This window comes from Lissotriton helveticus, chromosome 10, assembly GCF_964261635.1.
Source record: "Lissotriton helveticus chromosome 10, aLisHel1.1, whole genome shotgun sequence".
NCBI classification, from domain to species: domain Eukaryota; kingdom Metazoa; phylum Chordata; class Amphibia; order Caudata; family Salamandridae; genus Lissotriton; species Lissotriton helveticus.
This window is the reverse complement of record NC_136071.1, coordinates 902,543,197-902,561,820: the sequence shown is the minus strand read 5'-3', so window position 1 is coordinate 902,561,820 and position 18,624 is coordinate 902,543,197.

Here is an 18,624-nt window from a genome sequence, read left to right as displayed (position 1 = left end):
TCAGACTCTTCACACATACATGCAAAGTACTACACATCTCAGGTCAGACCTACCTAAAAAATTGCATCTCCTTCCATCAACCACCCAGACACCTCCACTCCAAAGGACTTATACTCACACACATCCCACACATGCACAGAACATGAAAAGGACAGGCTTTCTCTTACATCACTCCTAAAGCATGGAACGGCATCCCACTCCAAATCAGAGCCTCCTCCACTCTTCTTGAGGTATGCCAGAAGCTGAGTACCTGGCTTTTCAATTAACCAACCTAACATCAGCAGTGCTGGACATACACAACTGCTCAGCACCAGGATACCTTTGTGGGTGATAGTGCACTTTACAAATACACATAACATTACAAGGCCAAATGATGCCATCACATCCATGCACAAGACATTCCCGCTATAGCCCAAAAATGCAATTTATCAAGAAATCATTATCTTTTTCTTGCTAGTGAGACAACTGGAGTTGAGATAGAAGAGGATCTGCCACCCTCCTTTTCTTTGAGAAGAAGCATCATTCATGTGGAAACATCTGTCACCACCTTCCCTGCTGCTCTACAAGCTAGAACCACTGCCATTTAAGAACTGGCTCTACCTATCTCCACTACCACTCCTTAATAAGCAGCAGCTATCGCCAGCACTCATGCATCAGCAGCAGCTACCACAACCACACCTGTAACAACAGCTGCCGCCTCCACCCTTCTGGCACCATCTGCCTTTGGCTCATTTTCCCCTGCGTCTGCCACCACTGCTACTTCTGTAACCACAGGAAGTCCACTAATGGATGAAGCCATGAGCAGCAGGGTTTGGGGATCAGTGACTCCTTGTTGCTGGAAGCCTTTGCTGAATATGAGACATGGGACTCTGAGAGTGAAATGAAGGCAGATAAGCAACCTAATCTTTTTTGTTAGCTGCCCATGCAGGGTTTCCTCCTGCTCCTGGACTACCATCCCAGGACATAGGTTAAACATTGACAGATGTTGAACAAAAGCTGTCTGCCAAGGAAGCTGCACAAGCCACTGTATTTTGGCCATGAAAAAAAAGATTTCACAGGTATGGGGCGTTTCTTAGGGATTTGCTTGTATCCAACAGCATGAGTCTGTAATACAGTATCTCAAACACCAGCATAGTATCAGGACTTCAGCGTGGCAGAACACCATTGCATAATGAGGCTGTCATCCAAATAGGCCAACTGAAAGGCGGTGTGGATAGTACCACCACTATAAATGACTTGGCCTTGAAACTCAGTAGCTTTTTTCCATGGTCATGTCACGGTTCGCGGCGTTGCCGTGGCCGGTCATCCCCGCATACACACACGGAAGCCGGAATACTCACTTCCGGCCGGAAGCTGAGTTCCCGGTCTAGTCCCGGGCAGCGGCCTGGGAGCACAGAACCACTTCCGGGGGAAACGCTTAAACATCGCGTTTCCCGCCGGCTCGCTGCTTCGGAATCCTTGCTGGGATCCCGCTTGCTGAGACCCTGCCTGCTGGAGCGCTGCTCGGCTGTCACGTCAGCCGCACTTAGGAGGGCTTCTTTTTACTTGTCTGTCATCAAGGAGGCAAGCCGCGCTGGAGCGCCCCTCTGCCTCACGTTTGCGACACTCAGAGGCGCTTGCTTATTCCTTCTCCTGGGGGATCCAGGAATGTGCCCGTTTTTTGTTTCATTAACCCTTGATGCGCAGGAGCGCCTTGAGGGTGTTTAGCGGACCTAAGTTACGTTTTGGGGTTTGTACTTCGGTGTCCCACCGCGCAGGAGCGCCAAAGGGAAAACAGCTCGGCCTACAGACTAGGGTTCCTTATCGGGGATACCACAGGTGGAGTGACTGCTTACCATTTCCTGCTACACGCGCAGGAGCGCTTTATTTTTGTTTTAGCTTGGGTGAAACGCGCAGAAGCGCTTTCTTTTTGTTTGGACTTGGCTGTAACGCGCAGGAGCGCCTTACCTTCGCTATTCACATCCGGAGCTGTTCTCATCTGGGGATCTTCCTTCCCGGAAGCATTGGTGAGTCCTAAGAGGGTGACAAGGTCTGTGTGTGTATGTGGAGGGTGGTTCCTTTTCGGGTCTGACTCAGTCTCTGATCTATCTCCTTTGGTTTCCAGTTGACACCGGGACGCCCACCAGCTCCACGCTATCCTTTTACCCTACACCCTGGCTCCCTTCCCTGCGTTCATCTCATCCCTGCTGGGTATTGCCTTCCACAAGGGTCAGGTGGGTACAGGGACGGGTGCCCTTGTCGTCTCTGCGGAATTGCGTCACAAGCAAAGGTAAGACTTGTGGGGCATCTGACAGAATCCGAAGCCCACGGTAACCATTTCGCCCAGACGACATGGGCGACCCGGAGGTCACTCTGCAAGATATGGCAGTCATGCTGGCTGCCATGCAGACAGAGAACCTCGCCTTGCGCCATGACATAACGACCCTACAGGGTCAAATGGCAGCCGGGGTCACCAGTCCTTGGGGTACTACTCCCAGCCCTAGAGCCAGACAAGACGGCCTGTTGAGACAACCAACGTTCACCTTTGGGGGGCCCTCCGCCGCCACCAACCAAGACACAGCCATCCAGGTCGTCACTCTCCATCCTGTGCAGTTGGCACCACCAGAACGCTTCTACGGTGATAGCACTAAGTACGGAATATTCATTCATCAATGTCAACTGCATTTCATGGCTAGGATCGCGGCCTTTCCGGATGATGCTTCCAAGGTCGCCTACATACTGTCTTACATGGGCGGGGATGCCGCTCAGTGGTCCATTTCCTTGGCAGAGAACGACGATCCAATGCTTAACCACCTGCCAACGTTTAAGGAAGCCATGCGGCGTATGTTCGCTCGCCATACCTTCGTGCAGGCCGCAGACAACGAGTTGCTCAGCCTCAAACAAGGCAACCAGGACTTGCTCCATTACATCACCATGTTCAACAGGCTTGTCATCGAGGCCCACTGGCCAGAGGATAAGAAGGTATCTGTGTTCTATCGGGGTTTACGGGATGACCTGAAGGACCTTATTTCGCAGTATCCCGATCCGCCCGAAGCTATAGGCCCTTTCATAGACATGGTGGTGAAAATGAACTTCCGTCTTCAAGAAAGAAAGACCGACAGGGGAAAAGGCAACGACAACCGTCTCTTGCCCATTGGGGACAAGGGCGTCGAGAAAGCCAAAGAGGACTCCACTCCCCAGGGAGAAACGTCCGAACCCATGCAGATCGGAGGCATGAGATGTCCCTTGACCAGTCAAGAAAGGGAAAAAAGGAGGAAGCAGAACCAGTGCCTATATTGCGGCAAAAGCGCGGACACTTCGTGAGGGAATGTCCTGCTAAGCCCTCCAAACCACGAGGCAGAAGGCCGTACGCGTTGCCCATCAGCAAGGGAGACAAGACGGGAAACGAGACAACCCAGTAGACATGGGGATCCGTCCTCTGGGTTCTTCGTCTTGTACATCAGCGATCCCTGTGGTATACGACGGTAGTCATCACGTCGGCATGGACGTGTCCTTATGGAATCTGGCAGGCAGGACCTGGGTGGTGACCGCCATGTTGGATTCCGGGGCGACAGGCTGCTTCATAGATACAGCGTTTTCCCGCACCTTGGGCATTGACACAGTGACGAAGGCCCAACCAGAACCCGTCAAGGCTGTTGATGGAACGGACCTAACTTCCGGCCCTATCAGACACCGAGCAACCCTTCATAGTGGAGGCAGACGCCTCTAGGGACGCCATAGGTGGAGTGCTATCACAACGAAACAACGATACGGGACAACTGCATCCTGTGGCCTTTTACTCCAAGAAGGTCCAACCCGCTGAACGCAACTACACCGTGTCTGATCGGGAACTCTTAGCCATCATGACCACGTTCGAGGAATGGCGCCACTTCCTGAAGGACTCGAAACACACAGTAACCATCTACACAGACCACAGAAACGTACAGTTCCTCCGATCAGCACGTGCCCTCACAGCCCGACCGCTTCGATGGACCCTATTCTTCAATGAGTACAACTTTGTGATCACGTTCCGGCCAGGGAAAGACAACGCCAAGGCAGATGCGCTTTCGCGGCTGGCCGAATCCGATGAAGACGCCGAAGACCACGAGCCTGTCTCCATCATACCGGAGAAACACTTCCAGGGCATAGTCGCTTCTATGGATACCGTCTGCCAGGCAAAACCAGACAGGAAACGGTCCGAACCTGTGGTCCCGACAGGAGACGAAGAAGGTGGGGGGAGTGGGAGCGGTTCACGGCGCTTAGGAGACCAAAAACACCTTCCAGGGGTACCTGAACAGAAGAAGGCCCTTTTCTCATGTCACGATCATGTCCTCTCCGGCCATCCTGGTTACCACAAAACGCTTGATCTCGTGCGAAGGCGGTTTTGGTGGACAACGATGGTGACCGATACAAGGAACCATGTGATGAACTGCGCTGTTTGCCTGCTCGGCAAGAACAGATCCGAACCATCGGTTGGCCTGTTGCGTTCCATTCCGGTACCACCTTTTCCATGGCATACCATCTCCATGGATTTCGTGGTTGAGCTCCCGCTCACCAAGACTGGTCACACCACAGTTCTCACCATAGTGGACCACTACTCTAAGATGGCACACTTTGTACCCTTGACGAAATTGCCCACGGCAGCCGAACTGGCATTGATCTTCGTACAGGAGGTGGTTCGCCTCCATGGCATTCCGTCTGTGGTCATAACGGATCGGGGATCGCAATTCGTGTCCCGCTTCTGGAAGGAGGTATGCAGGATACTCGAGATGGACGTACGCCTCTCCTCAGCGTACCACCCCCAGACCGACGGTCAGGCTGAACGAACAAACCACACCATGGAGAAGTATCTCCGCTGTTTGCTGCTTACGGTTGAGAAGGAATGGTCCGAAGTGCTATGGATGGCGGAGTATGCGTACAATAACAGCAAGCATTCAGCCATCGGCATGTCCCCGTTCTTTTGCCTCCAAGGACGTCACTCTCCCACCACTGCCTGGGAGGAGCCTCTGGATAGCCTACTGCCCACTGTGCGGTCTTATCATGAGACACTTCGCGACATCTGGCAACAGGCACGGTTCGAGCTGGCCAAAGCAAAGGACACCTACAAGGAGCATGCTGACGCTCACAGACAACAGGAACCCACTTATCGCATGGGTGATAGGGTGTGGCTTTCCATTCGGCACTTGAACATGCATGGGCCCAAGAAGCTGCTGCCTCGTTTTGTGGGTCCCTTTGTTATCGAGAAGGTGGTCAACCCTGTGGCCATGAGGCTGTTGCTTCCTCTGCACATGAAAATCCATCCGGTCTTCCATGTCTCCCTCCTGCGTGCAGTCCAGTCTGGTGGCTCCGTACCGTCTCCCCCTTCTCCGGTGGTGGTGGAGGGCCATGTTGAGTATGAGGTCAGGGCTATCCCGGGGTCCCGTCGTACCAGGGGCAAGCTCTTCTACCTTGTGGACTGGAAGGGGTACGGTCCTGATGAGCGGTCCTGGGAACCCTTGTCCCATATGCGCCACGCTCTAGTTCTGGTTCGTGCTTTCCATCTGAGTCATCCCCTGAGCCCTCATCCTGTCTCTCTTTTCTGATTTCTGGGGGTGTTGGGGGGGGGGTTCTGTTCTAGGGGGGGGTGCTGTCACGGTTCGCGGCGTTGCCGCGGCCGGCCATCCCCGCATACACACACGGAAGCCGGAATACTCACTTCAAGCCGGAAGTTGAGTTCCCGGTCTAGTCCCGGGCAGCGGCCTGGGAGCACAGAAGCACTTCCGGGGGAAACGCTTAAACATCGCGTTTCCCGCCGGCTCGGTGCTTCGGATTCCTTGCTGGGATCCCGCTTGCTGAGACCTGCCTGCCCAGTCCGGAGACGAGCCGCACTTAGGAGTGCTTCTTTTTACTCGTCTGTCATCAAGGAGGCAAGCCGCGCTGGAGCGCCCCTCTGCCTCACGTTTGCGCCACTCAGAGGCGCTTGCTTATTCCTTCTCCTGGGGGATCCAGGAATGTGCCAGTTTTTTGTTTCATTAACCCTTGATGCGCAGGATCGCCTTGAGGGTGTTTAGCGGACCTAAGTTACGTTTTGGGGTTTGTACTTCGGTGTCCCACCGCGCAGGAGCGCCAAAGGGAAAACAGCTCAGCCTGCAGACTAGGGTTCCTTATCGGGGATACCACAGGTGGAGTGACTGCTTACCATTTCCTGCTACACGCACAGGAGCGCTTTATTTTTGTTTTAGTTTGGGTGAAACGCGCAGAAGCGCTTTCTTTTTGTTTGGACTTGGCTGTAACGCGCAGGAGCGCCTTACCTTCGCTATTCACATCCGGAGCTGTTCTCATCTGGGGATCTTCCTTCCCGGAAGCATTGGTGAGTCCTCAGAGGGTGACAAGGTCTGTGTGTGTATGTGGGGGGTGGTTCCTTTTCGGGTCTGACTCAGTCTCTGATCTATCTCCTTTGGTTTCCAGTTGACACCGGGACGCCCCGCCAGCTCCATGCTATCCTTTCACCCTACACCCTGGCTCCCATCCCTGCGTTCATCTCATCCCTGCTGGGTATTGCCTTCCACAAGGGTCAGGTGGGTACAGGGACGGGTGCCCTTGTCGTCTCTGCGGAATTGCGTCACAAGCAAAGATAAGACTTGTGGGGCATCTGACAGGTCAGTACTGGCTCCAGGAGTTCTATGATTCAAAAGAATGCCTTCTAGTCAAATGCAAGAACAAGGACCTCTCTCTCTTCTGAGCAAGCGTCCTTTGTGAGGTATCACATGAGGTATTTCTATACTGTGCAGATGTCCAAGGCAGTCCACACTACTGCAAAGAAGAAGGCACTCTAGGGACATATTATAGATGATGAAAATATTATGTGTAGTGTGGTTTTAGGCTATATTAGTTTAATTAGTATTAGGTATTGGCAAAAGTAGTCCATTTTCCATTATACAAACAGGTACAGCTTAATTTATATGTTGTGTCCTGGGAATGGACATATTAAAAAAAATTAACTGTTGTACCTAATATAACTTCAATGTCGAGTGACAATGAATGTTTACAAAGCCTTTCATATGGCAGGATTAGAGAAACATCTTACTAGCCGCAATATTGGTGCAGCCAAGTAGGCTCCTGCTTCACTGTTGCTAGAAATAGGGTCTCTAGTTGGCTGTGGTTTGCACCTTGTCCAAGTAGGGGCCTTCACTCTACTCAGGGTACGGGTAAGGGAGTCACTTAGCTAAGATAACCCTTGCTCACCCTCTTGGTAGCTTGGCATGAGCAGTCAGGCTTATTTCAGAGGCAATAAGGGAGAGGTGTGGCGCCTCTGCCAGGGCGACTGCCGCTGGACGCTGGGGATCACGGTTCGATCCCCAGCTTCATCGTCAGGGGTCTGCCCAGCACCATGCAACTCTGGGCAATAGCTCGCTTAATCTTCCCAACAGCCCCCAGCGCCGAGATACCCCTTCGAGGGTGATTCTTGTGCTATACAAGTACTGGATTTACAATGTGTAAAGTATTTGTACACACACACACAGTAACAGAGAAAACACTACAAAAGGAGTCCACACCAGTTTAGAAAAATAACCAATATTTAACTGAATAACACAAGGCCAAAATGACAAAAATCCAACAAATTCAAGTAAAAATACCCCGCATTGGCACCTTAATTTCCTCCACAGGTGCCCACCCCGCATTTCTGCATTGCCAAAACTCACCGCCGCGGCCCTAGTGCCGCTGAAGGAAGTGTCCCCCACTGCCTGGGAGTAAGGAGGAGGCGAGGCCACACTGCGGCATAATTAAAAGCTAAGCGGGGCCTACCCCGCGTCACGGAACTGCCCAGGATCATCACCGCCGGCCCGGGAGCGCCGCGCGGGCTTTCCCGTGACATCACAGGAGCCGCGCTGGATTTGGGCGCTGGCCTCCGTGAGGCCGGAAGTCCTGCCCTGTGAGGGCAGGGGCAGGAGGACACCGGAAGAGAGAGGCGACGTTGTGGGGCCCCCCGTAGTGTCGAGGGAGCCCCGTGGAGAGCGACCCGAGCCGGTCCGTGCTCGCAAGAAAAAAAAACGCCGGTAGGAGGAGAGCACGGAGGGCGGGAGCCAACCCCGCCTCTGCCGGTGAGGAAGTGCCAGGACGAACCTGCGGGGCTCCCGTGAGGAGGGGAGAGCCCCGCAGAACCAGCGGCTGACCGGCAGGGACAAGATCAGCCGGAGCATCCATGGAGGGGTCTTTCCGTGAGTGGAGGAGAGCCCCAGGAAGGTGCAGCTGCTAGCAAGGCTCCCGTGGGGAAGAGGGAAGCCACGCGCCTGCAGCCAGCGGACCGCGAGACCGGAGAGAGCGGCCCAACGTCTGCAGCCACCTGCGGAGCCAGCAGCTCTTTAGAGGAACCGGAGGAGGGCCTCGAGGCACATTGTCGGTGCCTGCCGCCCCCCCTGCCGCATTGGTGCCAGTGACTACTCGGAGCCACAGGAAGATCCCAGGGAGCCCGGTGAGTGGGGGATCCATTAGACTGTGGTGGGGGTGAATCGGGCCACACTGTCGGTGCCATCACCTGGTGACAGGGTCAGGCCAGGACTGAACGGGGCCTACACGACTGCCCCGCTGGACAGAGGGCAGTCACCATCGTTGGGGGCCACTGGTTTAAGGGGACATTGAGTCTTGAGGTCCTCTTGGTGACTGCTCAGTGGCGCCGACCAGATACCCCACATGCTGGCGTGACCATTAACAGGGGCAGTTATCCTTGATGCCCACACGCCTGGTAAAGTTTATGCCCAGCTTGCTGGACTGTCCATAGGTAGGCCTAGGGTATGGTCCCCCGGCTCAGGGTGATGTCTAAGGGTTATGCCTACGCCTGATAAGGTCCTGAGGCCAGTAATGGGGCCTAAATGTTGAGGCAGTTGTAAAATTGTGTATTATGCTCCCGTGTTTCCGCCTAAACCTATGTGCACCCTGAGGAGTTCGAGTCTATTGCTCTTTTTGCAGGAGGTGCTAATGAGTTCATGCCTGCTGTATTCTCGCACATAATGTTCTATCCTGTGACCTGACATGCACTATGCATGGATGCTTCCCGTAAGGTGCCCAAGGAGGAGGTAAAGCCCAGGTGTCTGATGCCCTTGCTAAGGTGATTATGCTAAGGTTATGCCAAGAATTGTTGCCTACGTTTTCCCTGCAATGTTGACCCTGATGTGCTTTGTTAAGTGATAACGCTTTGTTTTATTTCAGCCCTGGAAACGAATGGACTTACCTTTTTTCTTCTTTTTCCCATTACCCGTGTAAATAATCCCCCTGGTATACATTGACCTGGCGCCCGTTGGCGTCCCACTGTGATTACTGTGTTTTACTTTTGCAGGTTGGACCTAATACAAAAGTTATTCTTTTTCCAACCAGAAGCGGTGTCGTGTCTCTTTTATCGTGTGCCTGGTGTGTCTTCTGTGGGTACTGTGTGGATGCTTCACACATATCCTCAGGAGTTTGGCCTGCCCGCTCTGCTCCATGCGACCCCCAGTAGAATTGGCTACCCCATTTCTAACAGCTCCTGACTCCGGACCACAGGCTTCACAGTTCGATGACCGGTGCAGGCGGCAGTTAGTTCAGCACCATGTGACTCTGGGCAATAGCTTGTTTAATCTTCCCAATGGCCTTAGCGCCTTGACACCCTCGGGTAATTGTGTGCTTTACAAATACTGGATTTCATTTAATTTCTTACTGGCAGTGGACGTGACGCGTTCGTTTCTTACTGTTAGGCAAGGGCAGTAATATGTCAGTCCCTTAGAGGCAGGGGAGGTGATGCGTTGGTTTCCTGACATGTGGCCTTGGTTCCTTACCCTGGTGCAGTATCGATGAAGTAGCAGCATGGAGAGACAAAGCATCGAAAATCCAGACGTGCCGTGAAGCAGGTGCTGCATCGATTTTGCAGTTACAAAGCAGGTGATGCATCGGAGTTAGGGCTAGTGTTACTGATGTAGGTGAACCAGTGCTCAAATTTCATGCTGCAGTGATTTTTATGATGTGCTGCGATGGCAAGGTGGGGCATGCAGTGAAAGCTGTAGTTAGTGCACCTCAGGAACCACGCTTCGGGGCAGGCAGTGGTGATGCATCGATCATTTGCAGTGATGGGTTGATAAACTAGGCGCTAAGGGTAGATGCGCATATTTTCTCCTTAGGAACACTAGATAACACTTCCAAGGGCCCAAGAACTGGGTTTGGCAATGCCTTGCAAGTCAGAACTCTCAGCAGAATAGCCCAGGCACTGATATGTGAAGTCTTTGATGGCTCTGAGACTTCTTAACAGGAGGCATCCACACACAAGCCATAGCGAACCTTGGAAGCAGAATGTAGAAAGCAAAGTTCAGTCCTTCCACTCCCAGCACAGAAGCAGCAGAGATCAGACCAGCACAACGAACAGGCAGATTGGCAGTCCCACCTATGGCATACAGCTCTTCTTCCTGGCGGAATCTCCTCAGTCCTGAAGCGTTCTGATTTTGCAGTGTCAGAGGTCCATTATGTATACCCCTTTCTGCCTCTGAAATAGGCAAACTTCAGAGGAAAGACTTTGTAGTGCACAAGATCCTGCTTTTCCCTGACCTGGCTCCAGACATACTTCAGGGGGTTTGAGATGGCTTTGTGTGAGGACAGGCAAAGCCCTATTCAGATTTCAGTGACAACTCCTCCCACGACTCTAGCTCAGGAGGCCCATCAGCCTGTTGATGGGCCATCATGAAGTGCAAGGCTCACTTCAGCTCCCTTTGTTTGACTGTCTAGAGCAGGGGTCTTCAAACTGGGGCAGGAGCACCCATGGGAGGCCTCAAGTGATCCCAGGAGGGGTGCCAGGCTGTGGCCAAAAGAAGCATTATGCTGATAACAGTGCTTTGTTTTCAGCAGAGGGAAAAATGAGCTGCAGTACGCTGCTCCGTAATGGGCCATCATTAACATCTTTTGTCATTTATAACCTGGCTGGGAGAAAGTTCCAAAAGGGAAGGGACTCCAAATATTCTTCAAATCCCCTACCCCCATTTCTAATGATCACACTGGGGATTCTTTTACAAGTTAGATAGGCCTGGCTGACCAGAATAGTATGTTTGGCAATCATGTATGAGGCACGAGGCAGGGGGAGCGACCTACCGAACGGTAGGTCGCTCCCCCTGCCTTGTGCAGCGCCACCAGTGCTCTCCGCCATCTGCCCCCAGTCTTTCACTGTTTTTTCTCCCCACAGATTCCCCTTCATTTTTTGCCATCTTTGTCTGTCTCTGTTCACTGTTTTTTCTCCCCACAGATTCCCCTTCGTTTTTTGCCATCTTTGTCTGTCTCTGTTCACTGTTTTTTCTCCCCACAGATTCCCCTTCGTTTTTGCCATCTTTGTCTTTCTCTGTTCACTGTTTTTTCTCCCCACAGATTCCCCTTCGTTTTTTGCCATCCCTGTCTGTCTCTGTTCACTGTTTTTTCTTCCCAAAGAGTCCCCTTCGTTTTTGCCATCTTTGTCTGTCTCTGTTCACTGTTTTTTCTCCCCACAGATTCCCCTTCGTTTTTGCCATCTTTTGTCTGTCTCTGTTCACTGTTTTTTCTCCCCACAGATTCCCCTTCGTTCTGCTTCCGTCCCTCCCGCCACCCTTTTCCCGCCGTTTTTTGACCGCAAATCGGTCTTTTCCCCCCTACCCTCCCGCCGCCCACTCCCCAGCTGACCCCTCCTCCCCCAGCTTCCCCATAAATGGCGGCCGCTGCGAGGCCGCGCGGCGCACGCGCGCAGCGGGCGTGCCGCAGGCGCGCCTAAGGCAAGCCCGTCTGCGCCCGTCCGCGCCTGGACCGCGCCCAGCGCCACAACCCCTGGCCCCCGTGACCCCCCCCCCGCCGGACCTACGACACCACCACCCTCACCGCCCTCAACCGCGGATGCACACCGGGTTGCTGCCGCACCATCCCGAAGCGAGCCCACGGACCTTTCTCCTGCCGCAACTGCCGTTTCACCTGACTACGAACACCCAACGCACTCAACAAGAACAACTCCCCCGGAAACAAACTCGAATGCATCCAGCTCATCACCCGATCCGTCCACAGGCACGCCATCGAAATATGGAACCTCATCGACTCCACAACCCCGGACATCGCCTTCCTCACCGAGACATGCATGAACGCCTCCTCGGCACCCGACACCGCCATAGCCATCCCCGACGGCTACAAAATCATCAGGAGAGACCGCACTAACCACACCAGAGGAGGCATCGCCATCGTCCACAAGAGCTCCATCCGCATAACGACCAATACCGACAACACACTCCCCGACGCCGAACACCTCCACTTCTTAATCCACAGCGACCCCAAGACCACCCTTAGAGGCACCCTCATCTACAGACCACCGGGACCTCGCACAAAATTCAGCGAAGACTTCGCAGACTTCATCAGCCCACACGCACTCCCCTCCACCAACTACATACTCCTAGGGGACCTCAACTTCCACCTGGAGAACCACGCCGACAACAATACCACCACCCTACTGGACAACCTCACCCACCTCGGACTGAAACAGCTGGTCAACACCCCCACCCACTACGCCGGACACACACTTGACCCGATCTTCTCCTCCAGCAAACGCATCTCCTTCAGCCACACCAACAAACTATCCTGGACGGACCACAGCTGTGTCCACTTCAGCTTAAAAAAAAACGCCATACACCACCACGCCCAACAACCACCAAGAAGACAATGGAACCGAGTCACCACCGAACAACTCACCACAGCCCTCTCCCAGAACCCACCCACCAGCACCGCAGACCCCAACGAAGCGGCCTCCAACCTCACGAACTGGATCTCAGACTGCGCCAACCTCCTGGCCCCCCTAAAGACCCAGGTACACAAAGACAACCACAAGAAAAACTCCTGGTTCACCCCCACCCTCAAGGACTCCAAAAAAGAATGTCGCACCCACGAAAAAACCTGGCGCCTCAATCAGACCAACGAGAACATGTCTGCTCTCAAGAACGCCACCCGCAAACACCACCAACTCCTCTGCGCAGCAAGAAAATCATCCTTCAAAGACAGGCTCAAAAACAACGCCCACAATAGCAAGGAACTATTCGGCATCGTCAGGGAACTCTCTAATCCCGATGCTGAAAACAACGCCATCCCCCCCTCACAGGATCTCTGCGACTCCCTCGCGTTTTTCTTTCACCACAAGGTCACCGATATTTAAAACAGCCTCTCCACATCCAAAACGAATCCACCTCCGGAATCCGACACTGACAACACCACCATCCACACCTGGAACCCAACCACCACCGAGGAAACCACCCGCATCATGAACTCCATCCACTCAGGATCCCCATCCGACCCATGCCTGCACCACATTTTCAACAAAGCCAACAACATCATCGCACCCCACCTACGAGACGTCATCAATGCATCATTCACCACCGCCACCTTCCCCGAAAACTGGAAACATGCCGAACTCAACGCCCTCCTAAAGAAACCTACAGCAGACCCCACCGAACTCAAAAACTTCCAGCCCATCTCGCTCCTCCCATTCCCCGCCAAAGTGATTGAGAAGATCATCAACACTCAACTCACCACCGCCCTTGAATCCAACAACTCACTCGACCCCTCACAGTTCGGTTTCAGAGCTAACCACAGCACCGAGACCGCCCTCATCGCAGCCACAGAAGACATCAGATCCCTGACAGACAAGGGAGAGACAGTGGCACTCATACTCCTGGACCTCTCCGCAGCCTTCGACACGGTATGCCACCGTACTCTAATACGGCGGCTCAACAACGCCGGCATCCAAGGCAAGGCCCTGGAATGGATCACCTCCTTCCTCTCCGGAAGAACACAGAGAGTCCGACTCCCCCCTTCAGATCTACAGCTACTGAAGTCATCTGCGGCGTCCCACAAGGATCTTCCCTCAGCCCCACCCTCTTCAACATTTACATGACCCCCTGACGAACATCGCACGCAAACACGGACTCAACATCATATCCTACACCGACGACACTCAGCTCATCCTCTCCCTCACCAACAACACCACCTCAGCAAGAACCAGACTACACGAAGGCATGAAGGAAGTAGCGGACTGGATGACAGACAGCCGGCTTAAACTCAACACCGATAAGACGGAGGTCCTAATCCTCGGCCCTACTCCCACCGCCTGGGACGAATCCTGGTGGCCCCCCGCCCTGGGCAGCACTCCCCAACCCACCGACCACGCCCGCAAACTCGGCTTCATACTGGACTCGTCCCTCTCCATGAACAGACAGGTCAACGCGGTGACATCCGCATGCTTCAACACCCTCCGCATGCTCCGCAAAATCTTTCGCTGGATCCCCACCGACACCAGGAAGACCGTCACCCACGCCCTCGTCACCAGCAGCATGGTCTATGGGAACACTCTGTACGCCGGCATCACTACCAAGCTACAGAAGAAACTTCAACAAATCCAGAACGCAGCCGCACGACTCATCCTGAACATCCCCCGCCACCACCACATCTCCGGACACCTGAAGAAACTTCACTGGCTCCCAGTCATCAAGAGGATCACCTTCAGGCTCCTAACGCACGCACACAAAGCCCTTCACAACCTCGGACCAAAACTCATCAACCACCGCCTCTCCTTCTACTGTCCTCCTCACACCCTGCGCTCGACAGGACAAGCCCTGGCAGCCGTGCCCCGCATCCGCAGGGCCACCACCGGTGGCAGGTCCTTCTCCTACCTGGCAGCGAAGACCTGGAACTCTCTTCCCAGCCACCTTCGCGCCACACAGGACCACCTCTCCTTCAGAAGGCAGCTCAAGACCTGGCTTTTTGAGCACTGACTGCCCCCCCCCCCCCCCCCAGCGCCTTGAGACCCCCAAGGGTGAGTAGCGCGCTTTACAAATGCAAATGATTGATTGATTGTATTTAATTGCATTTTAAAAACGATATATAACCTAACTGCAATGTTTAATTAAGTCTCAACATATTTAAACATTGCTGGTTTAATAAAATACTTGGGAAAAATATTGAGGGTGGCCCAATGACTTATTTTTTCCACTGGGGGAGGCAGGCAGGGCATTAAACATATGGGGACTACTGGTCTAGAGTGAATGCTCAAGATCCCACTGTCAGCCAACCCAACTGTGTATTCTTAAAACAGCCAGAGGCACAGAATTGTTAAGCAAGAAATTGCCCACTTTCTCAAAGTGGCATTTTCAAACATGTAATTTAAAAACCAACTTCACCAATGTATGTATTTTCAAATTGTGAGTTCAGAGACCTCAAACTCCAAATCTCTATCTGCTCTCAATGGGAAATTATACGTAAAAGATAATTCAAGGCCATACCTGTATAACTCTATGGGAGAGATAGGCTGTGTGGGAAACATTCTTTACAACACATGCAATTACCCAAAATGTTTTAGAAGGCACTTGTTCCAGACTGATGTTGCATCAGATATCTTGTTGATGTCTATGTCTGAGTGACTTGACACAGTCACAGAATTATGAAAAGAAAAGAACACACAACATTGGTGTCAAAGGCAGGCATGCTGATGATTCTGCAAGAATGTAGAAAACAGAGTCTTGGGCTACTTAAAATGGTTTTAAATAACAATGGAGTGACTCAGTGTGAGAAAGGAAGAAAAAAGTGCTACAGTAACTCAGGAAAAAATTGCTCGTTCAGTAATGTAAATGTGGTTGTTACTACCACAGTTACACGTACGTGGTGTCCAATCTCTGTCCCCCTATTTATAACCACCGTGCCCCCTTACCATAAGGTAACTAACAGGTGCGTAGCTCACCTACAAAAGGTTAACAGAAGGAGAAAAGACTCCTATCTTTAAGAAGGACCCTCACTCACCACTAGTTGGTGACATGCTTCATCATCGGGTCCCCGCTAGGGTGACCGAATGTCACCCCAGCGTGCTACAACGCCTGGTTACTGCGGAGCAGGATGTGGTGGATGTAACAGTGCCCAAATTAGGAGTGACTAAAGTGAGTGTGTTAATGTGATTAAAAAATGCGGAGGTTGCAACCTTTACAAAAATTTTAATAACGGCCAACCCACATTATTAAAAACAAAGTGAACGGACTTCTCAAGGTTCTGAATTAGGGAACCGGAGTCCTAAAAAAATTGGTCAACATGTTTCTGCTGTAATTTATTGCATTTTGCTCAGCATTCGTCAGGACCTAGCATAAAGTCCTCCGGTGGTATGCGCGCGATAAGGCGCACCCTCCCGTGAGGCTCTAAATGTCAAAAAAGTGATTTTAAAATAGTGTGTAGATTCACACTACAGTCTCCATAGTTATCCACTGCTATTAGCAGGAATAATTATTGAAACCTGTAAGGAGAGAAAGGGACAAACAATAACACATAAGGATCTCTAAAAAAGGTCAATTTTTCATAGGCAATAGATTTCGAGTGAGAATCTGCGCATTACTTGACTAGAAGGGCTGTGTACCTCATGCATTTATTACCATGGTCAGTCCCTTAACTAATCACGGGTGGCGGCCCTTATTCTTGGCCAATCGCCCAAAAAGTCAGTCTAGATAGACTGGGTGTCAAAAAAGTCACGTAAATGCCCTGCGGCTTATTTCGGCGGGAGTAGCTATATGCATTACGCTTATCAAATCGTGACTATTTCCCGTATGGACAGTATCTTAGGATATGTCGGAATTGTAGCAATCTTGCAGATTATAAACATCAAGCCAATGAACTAACTGACAAACTGAAAAACTGAGGATACCCCAAAGGAATAATCAACAAGAGTCAGAAGAGCGCCCGCAATCAACAAAGGGACGCTTTGTTGGAAGAGAATCCCCCGACAGAAAATGAGGAGATTCCTTTAACATGCGTGACGACTTTTAACTCACTGTCTAATGCAGTGAGTAAATGCATTAGTAAAAACTGGAGAATTATTACCAGCAACAAGACGCATTGGAAGAAGCCTCTTTTCTCTTATAAGAGAGCTGCCAGTCTCAAGGACTCTTTGGTCCATACACGACCACGAGAAGAAAGAATTGATCATTCCACACGGAGTGTTCTCAATGCCTGGGGTTTACCGCCAGTGATGGGACACTATCCGTGTGGCAATTGTAACGTGTGCCACCTCACGTCCAATACTAAATACCTGGATTTGTCAGATGGCACCCAATGGGAACAACGCAGCCACACCAACTGCAACACCACCAACGTAGTGTACCTGATAACATGCAGATGCAATCTTCAGTATGTGGGAATGACATCACGACGCATCAAAATCAGAATATGCGAACACCGCAGTAATATACGCTGCAAAACAGCCTCAACAAAACTAACAGCGCACGTCTTACAACTAAACCACACACCCAATGATTTGCAGTGGACAATCCTGGAACATCTAGAAAATGGTTCTGAAGCCTCACTATTCGAAAAAGAGCAACGCTGGGTGTACCGTCTTGGATCCAATAGATTCGGTCTCAATGACGATATACCTTGGGGCAGTGTACTAAGAAGATAGGACATTACGTAATATCATATAGTCAGTGCCAATGATTGGCAATTGCTATCCATCTACTTAAAACCTCCGTGCATTTTTAGGTACAGTTACGAGACCTCCCATTGATAATGTCAGGCAACCATCGAGCCAGGGACTTAGCAGTTCTGTAGTAAATCATCTGTCCAGATACTGCCTTGTCCCCCTATTTCATTTCATTTTATTTAATTTTATTACCCTGCTTACTCATAATGGTATCCTATTGGTTTCCCTTTGGCTGTCCCACGCAAAAAGCTTGAGCATTATCTGGGTCTCGCGATCCTATTGAAATGTATTTTCTCTTGGAACATTTTTTTAAGGGGTCCTAGTTAGTTTTGTAATGCTCCTCTTCTGATTGTTTCGGTCCAGCCAGCGTCCAAACCAGGACTCGAACCCCTGCACCCGACGCATCTGAAGGTGTATACCACTTTAACTACTCGGGGCGGTGACCACGTGATTTTAGTTGACTGAGTACACGTGACGTCCTTTGGCCATTCACATGGTTATATGAGAACAAGCTACTGCCTTCCCTCATCAGTACTTCCGGGAGACAGCAGCCGAGAACTTAGGTTTTTGCGGGGAGCCGCGAGTGCCGCACCGAAGGGGCGTGCCATCGTCCTTTGAGCAGTAAGTACTATCGACCTGGTCATTAGCTGCTACTTTAGCAACTATCACCCAGTGTGAAGGGGAGAGTCTCCTGGTATATTCACGATTCTCCTATTATTTTAATGTTCATTTGTGTGGACTACATTGTCATATTGAGGATGATACGGGCCCAGATCATACGACTTTGCCACATTTTGAGCACAGCCCTAAGGGTGTGGCAATGGAAAATTTGCTATCCTCCAACGACTTATTTGAACCAGGGTTTGTAGACTTAAAGGATCGTGTGGTCACATATAACGCAAGGGGAAGTGAATCGATCATCGATTATATTTTTTTGTCCCCGGGTCTTCTCCGCTATGTATTGTTTTATAATGCCATTGTAAGTGGGTTTAGTGACCACAACCCGGTGTCGCTAATCATCTCGGGAGAAATGCGCATGCGCGGCCGCCCGCGCATGCGCATTGGTATCCAGGAAAGGACGCTATTCAAAGAGGGAGCCCCGGACGAGCCCCGGACAAGGTAAGTGCTTTATAATTGTATTTTTCAGGGTAGTTGCTTAAATAATGTATCTAGGGGAGAGCGGGAGGGAGGTGCGTAGTGGG